The sequence below is a fragment of the Trichosurus vulpecula genome, chromosome 1 (assembly GCF_011100635.1).
Source record: "Trichosurus vulpecula isolate mTriVul1 chromosome 1, mTriVul1.pri, whole genome shotgun sequence".
In the NCBI taxonomy this organism is placed as follows: Eukaryota; Metazoa; Chordata; class Mammalia; order Diprotodontia; family Phalangeridae; genus Trichosurus; species Trichosurus vulpecula.
In genome coordinates this window covers 339,782,703-339,800,918 of record NC_050573.1, presented here as the reverse complement: position 1 = coordinate 339,800,918, position 18,216 = coordinate 339,782,703, and the positions used below count along the sequence as shown (strand labels likewise).

At 36.7% G+C, this 18,216-nt stretch overlaps 1 pseudogene; it reads left to right on the top strand.

The window, feature by feature from the left end:
- The first annotated feature begins 8,524 nt into the window (after positions 1 to 8,524).
- LOC118838053 lies at positions 8,525 to 15,753 on the top strand (annotated as a pseudogene).
- The last annotated feature ends 2,463 nt before the right edge of the window (positions 15,754 to 18,216 follow it).

Sequence of the window (18,216 nt, the reverse complement as noted above, 5' to 3'; positions counted from 1 at the left end):
TTCCATAGCCTGAGACCAGCTCATGTTTTTCTTGGAGGCTTTTGTTGTAGGCTCTTTGACTTTGTTGACTTCTTCTGGCTGTATGTTTTGGTCTTCTTTGTCATCAAAGAAAGATTCCAAAGTCTGAGACTGAATCTGAGTGCATTTTCACTGCCTGGCCAACTTACTTGACCCTTGAGTTTTTTGTCAGGGTATGACTGCTTGTAGAGCAAAGAATACTTTGTTCCAAGCTTGATTTCAGAGCTATTTCTATACAGTCACCTCTGCCACACCAGCACTCCTCATTTCCCAAGAACCATCAGACTGGACCTGACTCAGATCTTAAGCAGGCTCTGCACTCCTGCTCTGATCACTTAATGCCTCCCACCAGGTCGGCCTGGAGCCAGAAGCAACTGCAGCTGTAGTTCTGTAACTGCACCACCCCTGCTTGCCTCGGGAGGCAGTTGCTAAACTGTGAACTCTTTTCACTCTTTCTCCGCAGCTTTTCCCACTAACCTTCTCTGTTGTCTTTGGTGTTTGTGGGTTGAGAAGTCTGATAACTGCCACAGCTCACTGATTCAGGGCACTGGGGCCTGTGCCACCCGGCTCCTGGTCTGGTTGTTACTGCTGCTGCCCACACTGAGCTCCGCTCCCCTCAGCTCTGTGCATGATAGATCTTACCCTGCGACCATCCAGGCTGTCCTGGGCTGGATCCCTGCTTCCCTCTGCTGTTTTGTGGGTTCTGTAGTTCTAGAATTTGTTCAGAGCCATTTTTACAGGTTTTTGGAGGGACCTGGGGGGAGCTCACGCAAGTCCCTGCTTTCCAGCTGCCGTCTTCTATACTTGATTTTCAAAATCCTTTTTGAGCTTTTCCATGGCCTGAGACCAATTCACACTTTTCTTGGAGATTTTTGATGTATGCTCTTTGACTTTGTTAACTTCTTCTGGCTGTATGTTTTGATCTTCTTTGTCCCCAAAAAAGAATCTATAGCCTCAATACTTTTATGCTGCCTGCTCATTTTCTAAGCAAATTACTTGACTTCTCGCTTTTTTTGTCAGGGTATTACTGCTTTCTGAGTGTGCAGTGCTATGTCCCATGCTTCAGGGGTTTTGTGCTGCTGCTTTCAGAGCTACTTCTATTCTAAGGTGGTATGATTTTTTTTTCAGAGGAGGAACTCCTCTCCTGGCCTGTGAACTATGAGGAGGACTCCCTCTCTACATCCACTGCAAGCTCTGCCATACCAGGGCTCCTCCTCCCCCAATGTCCACCAACCAGGACTGTGTCCCAGATCCTAGCAGGATAAAGCAAGAGATAGCTTCCTTAGCACCATCAAAGAGATTCCTGCACTCCCACTCTGATTAGCCACTTGATTCCCCCCACCTGTGGACCTGGCACTGTGGAAACAGCCCCCGCCATTTGTGCTGTCACTGCCACTGCCACAGCTGACTCCTCCACCCCAGGGCTGGGGCCGGACCATGCACTTCTCTCACCTGGGTTCAACAATTTTCCCACTGACCTGATCAGTTGTCTTTGGCATTTATGGACTGAGAAGTCTGGAAACTGCCACAGCTCAGTGATTCACGGCCTTGAGGCTTGTTTCATGAGGTCTATTCTGGCTTTGTCCCTTCAGCTATGGCCCATGTTGGGCTGTGCTCTGCTCCCAGAATGATGCAATAGACCCTTCCCAGTGACCATCCATGCTGTCTTGGGATGGAGACTTGTTTCACTCTATCATTTCATGGGTTCTGTTTCTCTAGAATTTGTTTAGAGTCATTTTTACAGGTGTTTAGAGGACTTTGGTCGATAGCTGTGTTCATGCCACCATCCTGGCCATGCCACTTTCAAATATTCTTGATCAAAACACCAGAGCTGAACAGAAAATTTGACATTTAAGTGCAAAACGTAAAAGGAGCATTAAAAAGGTAAACAGGAAAGAGACATCATGAGGAATTCAATATGTGTTGAACTGTTATGTTACTACATGGGAAGATGATACTACTAAAAATGTTCTCATTATTAGGGCATTTAGGAGTATACAAAGACAGAAGGCATAGTTGTGAGATGGAATATGATGAGATAGTGCCTAAAAAATAAATTAGGGGTAAGAAAAGAATGCACTGGGGAAGGAGGAAAGGGACAGGTAGAATGGGGTTAATTGCCTGACATAAAAGAGGACCCAAGAGATTTTACAGTAGAGGGGAAAATGGTGGAAACTGGGGGGAGAGGTGGGAAGTTTGTGAATCTTCCTCTGAATTACCAATTGGAATGGGCTAATTTCTAAGGCTTCAATGAAATCATTCTGTATTGAAGTACTTATTTCCCTTAGAAGATTTCTTTCAGATTATTTTCCACACTGTTCATATTCTTTAGGATTTTACTTTAGTATTCCCTCTTTTTTTTCTCTAAGCTTTCAGGTTTGGGTTTTTGAAACCTAACACTTAGAAATCATATTCTTAGTTCTTGTAATAGTTTATTTCCCTTAGAAGATTTCTTTTCAGATTATTTTCCACACTGTTCATATTCTTTAGGATTTTACTTTAGTATTCCCTCTTTTTTTTCTCTAAGCTTTCAGGTTTGGGTTTTTGAAACCTAACACTTAGAAATCATATTCTTAGTTCTTGTAATAGTTTATGATACTGATATAACATTCTATTTTTTTTCCTTGAAGAACAACTTTGTGTTCCAACTAACATCAAAGCCAAACTTCTCATTGCATAATGTTGATACTTGTTCAGAGTTACTTCTTTAAACAGTTGACAGATGAACAGATATCATTAGCAGACTTTTCCAACAATATATGACAAAATATAAATTCTGAACTTTTAAGAAATCAATTTTATATTGAAAATTATCTCAGTGAAATATTAATAAAATCACTTTCTTTTTTCTGCTTTTCTCCCTTAATTCCTTTTTCCTTTTGAGTTTTTTCTTTCTATTTTTTTTCTTTCCTTTTTACCTCCAGGGCCATGAGTGTAAATACATTCAAAAACCAATTTTGGAGTTAAGTATTTATAGCTCAGTGTGAATAGGAAGCAATCAAAATTCAGAGCTAAATTTATATATATTTTTTCCTGCTTTGCAGTCAAATTACTTGAAATCCTAAGAATAAGATGGCAATGTCCTCAGTTCCCAAAATTTTCTTTAGTCTTTTCCCCCAGGAACACAAGAAATCTCCCTCATAATTGGCCTACCAATTTATAGTTAAAAGCCATATTCATCACCTATGTTTATTTTGTAATAATAAAATAATTTTGAGCAGAAAATAATTGAATTTTGATTGGCATTGCAAATACCGGGAAGGGTAGAAGAAAACAACAACAACAACGACCACCTTAAAATCGTTTTTGCTTTGAACTGGAATGATGATAAGGATAAATATATTGCCAGAAATAGTTGGGGACTTTGGCTTTCTTTCGGTTCACAAAACCTTTTTTCCACCTTTTTTCAAGCAAATGAATATTCAGGGAATAATGAAACTAAACATACAATGCAGACAGCAGCCTCTCTTTAAGTGCTTGGAGCATGTGGTTGCAAATTCACAGCATCTGAGTATTTGACAGAAAATTTTACATTGGAAATATTACATCTGATTTTTTTTATAAGCCAAAGAAAGACCCATGTTTGAAAATAAATGATGTGAACAGAGCATACAGAAGAAACCCTTTGCTCACAGCCTGTAGCAATAAATAGATTTAAGAATACCAGCTGGCTCCTGACTGGGATTCCCCTATGGTCCTACCAAAAGGTCTGTTCCCAGTGGTTAAAGCCATTCCCTTTTATTGTTTCTGACAAGCATAGCAGTCTAGTAACAGGTGTGAGAATCAGCTTGAAAAAAGGAAGGGAGAAAAAAAAAAGCAACGATGAAAAACAACAGAAAATTGGCAGGCTATATATACTCTGTTCTTGTCATTTTGATTATATTTTCATAGATAACCAACTATGTTACAAGGAAGTCATGTTCAAAGAACAGGAAAAAAAAAAACACAAAGGATTATCTTACATTTCATAAGAAGGCAATTGACTGGATTGTAGCTGTTTATCAAACATCAGTGAGAGATTACAGTTGTTTTTAAAAAGCTTAGAATCCATTTCCTTTAACTATTCATGGAGTGGTATGAGTAAATCAAATATTTTCACAGATATCAATAATAAATATCTCCTAGGAAGATTTCTGCTTTGTTAAATAGGCTAGAACAACTCTCTATTAAGGCTAAAAGAAGTCACAACCTCTCAGAGTCTCAACATTCTTTTTTATATAATTAGGGCACTGGACAAGGTAATCATTAGGATTCTTTCAAATTCTAATATTTTGTTCTGCTAAATGGCAGTAGCTTCATAATTTTATGTGGAAACATGATCAGTATGGCATAAGAGATCACTGAATTTATATTCAAGAGATTGCTCTTTAATTCATGGCTTTGATCACTATTAGCAGGGTGAAATTGGACATTACCTAAACTCTCTGAGCCTGAGTCTCCTCATTCATCAATGGGAAAAATGATGTGTCACTACATATCTCACAGGACCCTGGAAGAAATTGATTTGTAAAATTTAAAGTGCCATATGAAGCTAGATTTTTATAAGAAAAGTTGAAACATTTATGACTAAGGTTCTCAGCAACAGATGCCAAAACCACACATATACACAAAAAAAATCTGTCACTTATTTTTTAAATTATCAAGACTTTTCATGTGAATTATTATAAGTAAATGATTGTTTGATGCAATGTGTAGATTTAAATGGGTAATATAATTTCCTTCTGATTTAAGGACTTTTTTATAAAACATAAAATGTGATTTTAAATCTTAATTAAAAAATAACATTGAAGTCTCAATTCAAGTCATATTCAGTATTCATAAGTTGATATAGCTTTGACTCAATGGCTTTGCCACATCATAAATCTCTGGACCAATTTTGAAAAGGGTCAGGAAAATATATTTAATTGAAAATTCTATTTGCTTTTAGGAAGGCATAGATGCTCTTGATACGAAGCCTACAGTAAAGAAATAAAAATTGTGTAAGTCATATGAATTCCTTCAGACCATTACTACTGATAACTTCTAACTTCTAAAGGACAGGAAATATTTCACTTAATTAAGTATATGATCTCTTAGTTTCCATTGATGCACTCAAAGCATCTCACCACAGGTGACAAAAATGCATACTCTGATACAGAATGTATTCACACATCTCATTAATAAATTAATATGAGTGATATTTGAAAGACCATAGGAGGTGGAGGGTAAAATATGATTCTGCAGAAGGGATTTAGCAGAGACTATTGTTCAGGGAAGACTAGTAACTCTGGTGTAAGGGCAGCTAAACCCTTTTAAGGTCTGCTTTGCACCTTTTGTGTCTACCTGGTCCACCTAACTCTCAACTGTGGCTCCAAAAAGCTATACCATGCACAGTGGCCACACCGCAGTAAACCATTTCAGCAGAAATGATAAACCAGGTTGAGGATAACCAAGGGGTCTCAAACACTGTGGACAAAACTCATGCAAAAAAATTACAAAAATTTCTGCAAAGATTATTCCATTTATCATTGGTACATGGAATGTACACGCACTTACAGACAACACAAAATGCAGTAGACCTGAAAGACAAATGGGTCTTGTGAGAGAAGTCAGCAAGTATCACATCCAAAAACAGCCTTGCGTGAAACAAGGCTGGCAAATGAAGACCAACTTAATGAAGTCAGAAGTGGATACATATTTTTCTGCAGTGGATGCAATGAAGGGGAGTGCCATCACGTTGGCGTAGGTTTTACAATTGAAACCAATCTAGTCAACAAGGTTGTATGTCTACCAAAAGGAGTGAACAACAGGTTCAGGATAATATGATCATCATTTGCAGGAAAAGGCCACACCACCACTATCAGTGCCTATGCTCCCACCATGAAGAATCCTGGTGAAGTCAAAGAAAAATTTTAAGAAAACCTGGAGATCCTTATAATTCTGGGTGACTTTAATGATAACTGAGCCTCAGACTACCAGACATAGCAAGGAGGAATTCTTGAGAGGAATGGAGTTGGAAACAGCAATGGAAATGATCACTTAATACTGAAGACTTGTGCATCTCATAAGCTTCTCGTCATCAACATTGTCTTCCATTTATCTAAATGCAATAAAATTTGTGGATGCAATCTAACAGCAAACATTGGAATTTAATAAACTATGTGATTGTAAGGAGAAGAGACAGACAGGAATTGAGAGTGAGGAAAGCAACATGTGGCACAAAGTGCTGGACTGATCATATTTAGCTCTCCAAGCTAAATATTCACATTCAACAAAAGCAGTGGCCCCAAGGCAAAATAACCACCAGAAGAATTAATGTCAACTGATTAGAACTCTCCTCTGAGTGGGGAAGTTTGGTGCTTATTTGAGGGGAAAGTTGAGCCAACACATAATTGGCAACAGCGGAGCAGAAAAGGAGTGGGCAGCTTTCACATATTTGGTGGACAGCATTGTATTTGTTCATCTGGGTCAGAACACTCACAAACATCAAGTTTGGTTTGACGAAAATAATGGGGAAATTCACAAGCTGCTAAATGAAAAATGAGAACTCCACAGGGATTATCAGCAGAATTATTCATCCATCTCTAAAAAGGCAGGATTCAATTCCATCTAAAGTAAAGTACAAGCAAAGCTTAGACAGTTGCTGGATTCTTGGTTCAGGAAGAAGGAAGATGAAATTCACTTTTATGCTGATAGTAACAATCCAAAGCGCTTTCCTGATGCCCTGAAGGCTATTTATGGGCCAAAGACCTATGGTGCATCAAAGCTACTCAGGGCTGATGGAGACACATTGATTAGTGATAAGGACATGTGATGGTTTGAACACTTCCATAATGTTCTCAACAGACCATCATCAATCAAAGCTGAAACCACAGAAGGTAGATTTTGGTCAATCCCTCTCTAGACAAATTTCCAACTGAAGAAGAGGTTCTGAATGCCATTAAACTCCTCTCTCATAGCAAAGTGCCTGGGGCTAAGTCTATTCCAGCTGAGGTTTACAAGTTGAGAGGTCCATTGCTCATACAAAAGCTGACTGAAATTTTCCATATTATATGGCAAGAGGAGGTTATCTCCCAGGAGTTCAAGCATGCCTCTATTGTTCATCTTTATAAAGGTAAAGGAAATAGATTGCCTTCTGATAATCATGGTGGGGCAGCGGGGGGCAGGGGGGTGTCTTTCTCATAGCCATTGCTGGCAAGATTCTTGACAGAGTCCTCCTTAATAGTCTGATCCTTCACCTGTAAGATGGTCATCTACCTGAGAGCCAGAGAAGCTTCAGAAAGGACCAGGGAATGGTCAATATGGTGTTTGCTGCCCAACAACTCCAGGAGAAATGCCAGGAACAGAACAGATGTCTGTACACAACATTTGTAGATCTGACCAAGGCCTTTGATACTGTCAGTAATGAAAGCGTGTGGAAAATTTAATTATGTCAAAATTTGGTAGCCCAAAGAAGGTCATCAGTATTATGTTATTTTCACAACAGCATGCTTCCAAGGGTTCTGAATCATACACAATACTCTCATGCTTGTTCAGTTACCAATGGAGTGAAACAAGACTGTGTGCTTACTCCCATGCTTTTTAGCATGATATTTTCAACCATGTTATCAAATTTCTTCAATGAACACAGTGTCAAGGTCAGCTACCATACTGATAGCACATTCTTCAACTTGAAAAGGCTACAAGCCAAAACCAAAGTGGAGGGAGTGTTGGTAAATGATTTTTTGTTTGCAGATGATTGTGCACTCAGTGCAGCCTCTGAAACTGAGACTCAAAAAAGTATGGATAGATTCTCTGCTGCTTGTGGTAATTTTGGCTTAAAAATTAATATCAAGAAAACACAAGTGCTCCATCAGCCAACACCACACCATCTGTATGTGGAACCATTGGTTACAGAAAATGGAGAAGTTTTGAAAACTGTAGATAACTTCACTTGCCTGGGCAGTATTACTTTCCAGGGATATATACAGTGATAATAAGTTTAACATATGCATTGCCAGATCTAGCTCAGTGTCTGGGAGGCTCCAAAGAAAAATATGGGAGAGAAGAGCTATTTAACTGACTACAAAACTGATGCTCTACAGAGCTGTCAGTGAAACCTGGACAGTATACCAGCACCATGCCAGGAAATTGAACCATTTCCATTTGAATTGTCTTAGGGAGATTCTGAAAATGACCTGGCAGGATGAGACCAGACACTGAGATCCTTTCCTGAACTAAACTGCAAAGTATTCTAACTCTACTGCAGAGAGTGAAACTCCAGTGGGCTGGCTATGTTATTTGAATGCAAAACATATGCTAGCCAAAAGACTATTTTTATGGAGAACTCACACAGGGTAAGTGCCCACATGGTGGTCAGACAAATTGATACAAGGACACTCTCAAGTTCTCTCTTAAGAAGGTTGGAATAGATTGTGTGACATAGAAGACACTGGCACAGGACTACCCAGCATGGCATGCCCTCATCAGAGAAGGAGCCTTGCTCTACAAGCAAAGCAAAATTAAAGTAGCTCAAAAGAAATGTGAGATGTACGAATTTAGAGAATCTACCACAAATGTTCACATGCACTATTTGTACCTGACATGTGGTATAGCATTCCCAACTCACATTAGTATGATCAGACACAGTCAAACACACTACAACTTGACTCTAACAAAGTGATATCATTTTGGTCCTCTTCAAAAATAAAGGACAATAACCAACCAATCATGGATCTGTAGAAAGGCAAATGCTGTCACATTTTTAAAATCAAAATATTATTGTTTACAAAGTATAACTATGGCAGTTTAACCTCAATTCCTGGTAAAATTCTAGAGAAACCTTTATTGATATGATTAGTTGCTGACTTTTGGCCAAGATGGCTGCCAGGAGAGAGATACCTGAGAAGTGATATAAAATATAATAGAGCTCTCCCACTGCAAAACCATACTGGTATACAACAAGTTGTTTTATTATGGAGAGGTAATGTGGTATAATAAATTAAGATCTAGCCTCTCAGTGATGACCAAGTGTCAAATCTTACCTTTGACAAATATGGGCTCAGAATTGTTCATTCTCTTTGTGCTCCTGGAGATTCTTTAAGATTAAAATTTGTAGAAAAGATATGGATCTAGATTTGTAGAGAAAGTTTTTCATGAGTAGCTTTTTCATCCTAGATTTCAAAATAGTATTTCTGTAATTGATAATTTGTTTTCTTTACTATAATTTCATACAGAGGCCTCCAGAATAGCTAATACAAATGATTTTCTCTTCTGTAACTCTGGCAAGGTGATAGAGAAACGAGATAATACTATACTCTAAAAATCCAGCTAGAAAACCAGGTTGGTTGATAGAACTCAGATGTCACCTAGTCCATCATCCTCATTTTAGATATAAGGAAATAGAATTTGAGTGACTTTCCCAAGTTCACACAGCACAACACTCTTTGCATTAAACTAAACCAAGCTGTGAGGTCAAAACTCAAGAGAACAATGTCCTTGATGGAAATTTAAACTCTACTTTCTGAGGCAACACGAAAATTTACAAACTAATAGAATATCCAAGGATCCCACTTTTCTCTCTGAAACCTGCTTTCATTGAGAACCTGCCTATGCTCAGGTTCTTCAAAGCACTATGAACAAAGTATAATGCATTATTCATTTTTTTTTAAATTTTATCATTTTTATTTAATATTTTAGTTTTCAACACTGATTTCCACAAGATTTTGACTTACAAATTTTCTTCCCATTTCTGCCCCATTCCAAGATGGAATATATTCTGATTGCCCCATTCCCCAGTCAGCCCTCCCTTCTGTCACCCCATTCCCCCCCCCATCACCTTTCCCCTAACTTTCTTATAGGGCAGGATAGATTTCTATGCCCCATTCCCTATATATCTTGTTTCCCAGCTACATGCAAAAATAACTTTTTTTGAGCATCTGCTTTTAAAACTTTGAGTACCAAATTCTCTCCCCTCTTCTCTTCCCACCCACCATCCCTAGGAAGGCAAGCAATTCAACATAGGTCACACATGTATCATTATGTAAAACACTTCCACAATAATCATGTTGTGAGAGGCTAACTATATTTCCTTCCATCCTATCCTGTCTCTCTTTATGCAGTTTCCTCTCTTAACCCTGTCCCTTTTTAAAAGTGTTTGCTTTTGATTACCTCATGCCCCTATCGGCCCTCCCTTCTATCATCCCTCCTTTTTTATCCCCTTCCCCTTACTTTCCTCTGGAGTAAGATACTCAATAGAGTGTGTATGTTATTCCCTCCTCAAGTCATTCCCCATCACCTGTCCCCTTTTCCCTTCCAGCAGAACTGCTTTTTCTTGCCAATTTTATGTGAAATAATTTACCCCCTTCTATCTCTCCCTTTCTCCCTCTCTCAATATATATTTAGAACTATGCTATAAACAATGGACCTGTGGACTCTTTCAATTTCCTTACCTCAGTGAGCACTCAAGGAGCTAATAATCTAGTAATTTTTTTTAAATTAAGAGCACATACAACAAACATTTAAATTCTTCCTCTCTATAAATTCGGATTTTCTCCTGTTTTTCTTTTATTTTGGGGGTAAAGGGTTGCTTAATGTTATTATTGGGCAATATTTTAGGAAAGTCCATATTCAAAATAACCATTTTAGTTCATACTTAGCTACTCACTCTCTTTCCCATTTCAAGATTAGTATGTATTCCAGATCACATTCTTATAGTTTCCCCTCATAGAAAATTGGAATGATCTTTAATGCCCTTTTTTAATATAGCAGTTCTTGACTTTTAGATAACCCTATTCACCTCCTCCCCGCTGTAGCTTGATTCAGGCTGATGTGAGCCTCAGTGTAAATACTGAGATATTTTAATTACAGATCCAGGCAAGAAAAGGGACATGGGCTTCATAGTAAGTAAGGAACAGAGCAGACAGTTTGTCTGATAATATAGGTACACATAATTTGTGATGCTCTTCAGTAGACTGACTGAATAAGTAAGAAAATATCTACATATGTCTATCTCTTCTCTTATTTGACCATGGCTTTCTCTGGAAATATTCTGAATTGGTATTTACACATCCCTATATCTTCACAACATTCAGTTTGGTAGAATTTCTGCCATAAACAAAAAATGCCATGTAAATAATAATGAACAATTGTGTTAAACCAGCATTAACATACAAATACAAGATAATAGGTAGTCAAGTGAATTGCCTAGTGAAACATACATTCCTTTACACAAAAGTTTTCTTGCATTTATATCCTTTAACCATTGTCTATTGAGGGATATTATAACTGAGTGTATATTATTACTGAATATACATAGAAGCACAAGTTTATGTCTGCTCATGGATTGGTGAATAAATATTTAAAATATAAACAAGAATTATCAATAGAAATGTGTAGAGGAAAGTGGCAAAGCTTTTCACTTATTTTGAGGGTGTAATTTGATACTTTGAAACTCAGGACAGCCACTTCAAGTTCCTATTTACCATTAAAATGGATGTCCCTAAGTAAACTAGAAACATTTTTCCAGATAAAAAAACAAATATTTTCTACTTTAGTCCCATTTTTAAAGAGCAATTTTACTTTGTATGATAATGTGTTAAAATATAGTGAAAAACAATAACATCTGTTAAAAATGGGCATAGTGGGGTATGGCCCACTCATCCTAATAGCTAATTTTCCAGTACAAAAAAAATGGGAACTTTTATATTTTTTTCCATAATGACTAGTTCTAGAATTTTACAAAATAAAAGGCCAGAATCATGGAAAATTTAATCTGGGAAGGAATATATATATATATAAATATATATACATATATATATATATATATATATATACATATATATATATATATATATATATATATATATATATATACACACACATATAATTACACATATTTATGTGTATTTAAGTGACTGAGAAAAATGAAATTAGCTCTGACCCAACATTTCTGTTTTTTTAAGAACTTGCAGAAAGTGGATGGGTTAGATGGCCCCCATGCCCCTCAGCTCACCAGGAAGGTGGAGTGCCATATTTCCGGCCATATTCCTCTTGAATGCCACTACCAAATGCAGGAAGGGCTGAAGAAGCTGAGGAACATGCTCCATGCTTTCTCCTCATGAAAGGAGCCCCACCATCACTTCAGTAAGCCCATGGTGGAAATTCTTTTATTTTTTTAATTAAGATTTTTTTACTTTTAGTTTACAATGCTCAGTTCCACATAATTTTGAGTTCCACATTTTTTACCCCCCCAACCGCATGTAATCTGATATGTCTTATACATATAACTTCACATTGAACTTATTTACACAATAGTCAAGTTGTAAAGAAGAATTATAACCAATGGAATGAATCAGGAGAAAGAAGAAACAAAACAAAAAAATACCAAACAAACAAAAACAAACAAAAGAGAAAAAAAAAGGAAAAAAAAGAGTAAACAGTGTGTCTCAATCTGCATTCATGCTTAATAGTTCTTTCTCTGGATGTAGATAGCTGTCTCCATCATGAGTCCTGTGCAGTTGTCTTTGCACCTTGTGTTGCTGAGAAGAGCAAAGTCTATCAGGGTTAATCATCACAGAATCCATATACCTGTGGTTGTGTATAATGTTCTTCTGGTTCTGCTCTGCTCACTCAGCATTATATCCTGTAGATTTCTCCATGTTATTATGAAGTCCGTATCATCCCCATTTCTTATCGCGCAATAGTATTCCATTGCCTTCATATACCACAACTTGTTCAGGCATTCCCCAATTGATGGGCATCCCCTTGATTTGTAATTCTTTGCTACTACAAAAAGAGCTGCTATAAATATTTTTGTACATATGGGTCCTTTTCCCACTTGTGTGATCTCTTTGGGATACAATCCTAGAAGTGGTATTACTGGGTCAAAGGGTAAGAACATTTTCATAGCCCTTTGGGTATACTTCCAAATTGCTCTCCAGAATGGCTGGATCAGTTCAAAACTCCACCAGCAATGTAACAGTGTTCCAATTTTCCCACATGTTCTCCAGCATTTATCATTTTCCTATTTTGTCATTTTAGCCAATCTGTCAGGAGGGATGTGGTATCTAAGAGGGGTTTTGATTTGCATTTTTGTAATCAGTAATGATTTCGAGCATTTTTTCATATGCCTATAGAAATCTTTAATTTCTTCCTCTGAAAACTGTCTGTTCATATCCTTTGCCCACTTCTCAATTGGGGAATGACTTGTATTCCTATATATTTGGCTCAGTACCCTGTATATTTTGGAAATGAGGCCTTTATTAGTGACATTAGTTGTAAATATTTTCTCCCAATTTTCTCCATCCCTCTTAATCTTTGTTGCATTGGCTTTTTTTGTAAAAAAGCATTTCAATTTAACATAATCAAAATTATCCATTTTGCATTTTGTAATCCTCTCTATCTCTTGTTGGGTCATGAATTCTTTTCTTTTCCATAAATCTGATAGGTAAACTATTCCTTGCTCTCCCAAATTGCTCGTAGTTTCAGCCTTTATTCCTAAATCATGAACCCATTTTGACTTTATTTTGGTATATGGTGTAAGATATTGGTCTATGCCCAGTTTCTGACCTACCATTTTCCAATTTCCCCAGCAGTTTTTGTGAAAGAGTGAATTATTAGCCCAGAAGCTGGCCTCTTTGGGTTTATCAAAGAGGAGATTGCTATAGTTGTTGACTACTGCATCTTGTGTACCTATCCTATTCCACTGATCCACAACTCTGTTTCTTAGGCAGTACCAGGTAGTTTCGATGACTATTGCTCTATAGTACAGTTTAATATCTGGTATGGCTAGGCCACCTTCTTTAGCATTTCTTTTCATTAATACCCTAGATAGTCTAGACCTCTTGTTCTTCCAGATGAATTTTGTTATTATTTTATCCAGCTAAGTAAAATAATTCTTTGGTAGTTCAATTGGTATGGCACTGCATAGATAGATTAATTTAGGTAAAATTGTCATTTTTATTATATTAGCTTGGCCTAACCATGAGCAACTGATATTATTCCATTTATTTATATCTGACTTTATTTGCATGGAAAGTGTTTCAAAATTATTTTCATATAGTCCCTAGGTTTGTCTTGGCAGGTGAACTCCCAAATATTTTATAGTGTCTACAGTAACTTTGAATGGAATTTCTCTTTCTATCTCTTGCTGTTGGGCTTTGTCAGTAATGTATAGGAATGCTGAGGATTTATGTGGGTTTATTTTATATCCTGCAACTTTGCTAAAGTTGTTTATTATTTCAAGTAGTTTTTTAATTGATTCTCTAGGATTCTCTAAGTAAATCATCATATTATCTGCAAAAAGTGATAATTTAGCTTCTTCTTTGCCTATTCTAATTCCTTCAATTTCTTTTTCTTCTCTTATTGCTAGAGCTAACATTTCTAGTACCAAATTGAATACTAGGCGTGATAATGGACATCCTTATTTCACTCCTGATCTTATTGGGAATGTATCTAGCTTATTATCTAGCTTATCTCCTTTACAAATAATGCTTGTTGATGGATTTCAGTAGATGCTATTTATGATTTTAAGGAAGGCTCCATTTATTCCTATGCTTTCTAGTGTTTTAATGGGAATTGGTGTTGTATTTTGTCAAAGGCTTTTTCTGCATCTATTGAGATGATCATATTGTTTCTGGTAGTTTTGTTGATATGATCAGTTATGCTGATAGTTTTCCTAATCTTGAACCAGCCTTGCATTCTTGGAATAAATCCTACCTGGTCATAGTGTATTATTCTTGTGATAAGTTGCTGCAATCTTTTTGCTAATATTTTATTTAAAATTTTTGCATCAATATTCATTAGAGAATTTGGTCTATAATTTTCTTTCTCTGTTTTGACTCTTCCTGTTTTGGGTATTAGTAGCATATTTGTGTCATAAAAAGAATTTGGTAGGACTCTTTCTTCCCCTATATTCCCAAATAGTCTATAAAGTATAGGAATTATTTTTTGTTTAAATGGTTGATAAAATTCACATGTAAAACCATTTGGCCTTGGAGATTTTTTCCTAGGGAGTTCATTAATGGCTTGCTCACTTTCTTTTTCTGAGATGGGGTTATTTAGGAATTTTATTTCCTATTTTGTTAACCTGAGCAATTTATATTTTTGTAGATATTCATCCATATCCCTAAGGTTGCCAAATTTATGGGCACACAACTGGGAAAAATAATTCCTAATTGTTGTTTTAATTTCCTCTTCATTGGAGGTGAATTCACCCTTTTCATTTTTGATACTGATAATTTGATTTTCTTCTTTCTTTTCTAAATCAAGTTGACCAAGAAATTCTTAACAAGTATTATATTCAGCTTATCAGTTTTGATCTCCTTTCAGATGAAGACATACACCAAAGACTCAAAACATCATGCAGTTGGCCCACTTATCTTTGGTTATAGCAGTCTAGAGAGCTGATGTGAGATCTCCATATTGTTAAGAAATTGGAGGCATCTAAAGAGCTTGACACAATTTTCCCCAAGGCCCCCAAACTAGAAGAAAGTCTCAATGTACTTATAAATTAAGCTTCTGTGATGCTGTTTATGGAAGGAAACAAACAGATTGCAAAATGCGTATTCAGCAGACAAATTCTAGAAATTCTAAAGGACACTGGTGTTGATTTTGAGATGTTTGATACTTTTGGAAGATGCAGAAGTGCTACAAAAAAAAAATAAAAGCTTATTCCAACTAGTTGCATGTGAAAGGTGAGCTTGTTGGGGATTGGATATAGTTAAGGAACTGAAAGAAAATAGCAAACAGTTGCCTATCCTGAGAGGAGAAACTTAAGGAGCCAGAAGGCTGTGAAGTGCTGGCCAAAACATTTCCTAGCAGGGAACAATTTATGGGTCAGTCGTGTGGAGTGAGGGAGGAACACAGGGCTTCTTCACCTGTTCCTCACCTGCATCTGACCTTCCTGCCCAAGTTCATTCTCAATGTACACAGTCACATCCGACCGCCTTCCCATCTCCTATGATGGGATACACTCAGCATCCTAAAATTCAATTTTAAGAATGCATTAAAAAAGACTCTGTGCTAAGTACTAGGACTACAAAATCAAGGCAAAAGACAGTCCCTTCTCTCAAGAACCTCACAATCAATGGGGGAGACAACAAAGAAAAAAATTACATACAAAAATTAGGATAAATTAACAGCATATAAACAGATAAGTGGGGAATAAGTAAAAGCAGAATGAGCAAGAGTTAAGAAAGTGTGGGAAAGTTTTTGTATAGAACATGAAATTTTAGTTGAGACTGGAAGGAACCCAGAGAAGCCAGGAGGTAGATATGAAGAGGGAAAGCATTCTAGGCAAGGGGGAGCAGGCAGAAAAAAATAACCTGATTTGAAAGATGGAGTGTCTCATTCATAGTGAGAAAACCAGTGTCACTAGATTGAAATAATACATCATCAGAAATGAAAGGAAAAAAAAATCTTGGACATATGGGGTGAGGAGAATAAGATTATGAAGGACTTTAAGCACGAAATAAGCTATTTTGAATTTGATCTTTGAATATTTTAGGAAGCCATTGGAATTTGATGGAGAATGACACGGTCAAATCTGAGCTTTAGGAAAATCAGTTTGTCATCTGGATGGAGCATAGATTGGAATGCGGAGAAACTTGAAGGCAAAATCCAGTATCAGATTTTCACGATAGTCTAAGCATGAGGTAATAGGTGCTGTCACAAGGCTTTTACATTACCTATGAGAAAAGGAGGTATAGCCAAGAATTTTGTAAAGGTGAAATCAACAAGTCTTGGCAAATGATTGGAAATGGCGGTATGTGAGAAAAATAATGAGGATTCAAGGATGGTGCCTAATTGACAAGCCTGGGGAACAGGGAGGATAGTGAGGCTCTTGACATAATAGGGAAATTAGGGTACAGTGTTTAAGAGGAAAAATACAAATTCAATTTTAGACATGTTGAGTTTAAGGTATCCACTGGACATTCAGTTAAAAACGTTTGAAAGGCAGTTAGAGATGTAAATTTGTAGGTCAGCAAGGAGGTTAGGGTAGGATAGGCAAGTATGAAAATCACTGACATAGAGATGATAATTAAATCTGTGGTATGATGATGAGATCACTAAGTGAAGTGCCATAAAGTGAGAAAAGAAGGCCTAGGATAAAGCCCTGTGGGATAATCACAGTCAGTGTTCATGATCTGTATGAGTTTCCAGCAAAGAAAAACTAGGAGTGTAACTTTTTCTTTTTCTTTTTATTTCATGCTTGAAAGTCTAATGGATATTAGGTAGAATCTCAGAGTTTCTTTAATTTGCAATTCTCTAATTGTTATTCACTTGTAGCATTTCTTTTCATATTTGTTATTAGGGTGGACTACTTCCTTTGAAAGCTGCCTATTCAAATCATTTGACCATTTATCTATTGAGAAATAGCTTTTGTTACTAAAAAATTGAATCTTTTCCCTGTAACTTTCCAAAATTTCCCTGGAAACCATTCTCTTCTAAGTGTTTTTACCCAATATTCAAATACGGGCTCCCTGAGCACCAGGGACATTTTTGGCCTATTGTTTTTATTATTGTTATTGTTATCACAAATGTGTAGCACTTAGAAATATAGAAAACACATTTTTCATCCATTGACTTTATTGGGAAGTAAGTAAAAGAGTGGTGCAATTAGGGTCACCTATTGCTATATTATATATTTATGTGTGCTGTGCTACTGGGGAAGGAGCACTGATTTAGAATCAGGGGAACTCAGTTCATATCCTGCCCCTGCCCCTGCCACACCTTTGTGACCATAAGAAAATTATTTAACTTACTTGAATCTAGTTTTCTGTAAAATAAGGACAAGGAATTAAAAAAAACAGTGACACTGAATCAGAGAACCTGGTTTCAAAGCCCAATTCTGATGTTTGCAATGTGTGTGATGTTGGTTGAATTGTTTAATTCCCTTTGGTCTCAGTTTTATTAGTAAAATCAAAATATCAGCTAGATAGCTTTGAATGTTCCAACTCTAAATGTGTGCTACTATGAGGATTCTAAAACACTTTGTAGCTATAAATACATTATCATATTATCTATGAACTGCACCTTCTGGCATGGCATTTGAAATTTGATAACTCTGGCCTCATTTAGAGATTAGTAGGATAAATTATGTAAACAGGCTTTCAAAGAATAAGTCATATACCTATTGCAAATATTATTGTTGACTTATATAGATTCAAGTGAACTTTTATATTATCCATTGATTCCCAGACCTATGGGCCTTGGAAAGAGACCTAACCCATTAGAGTG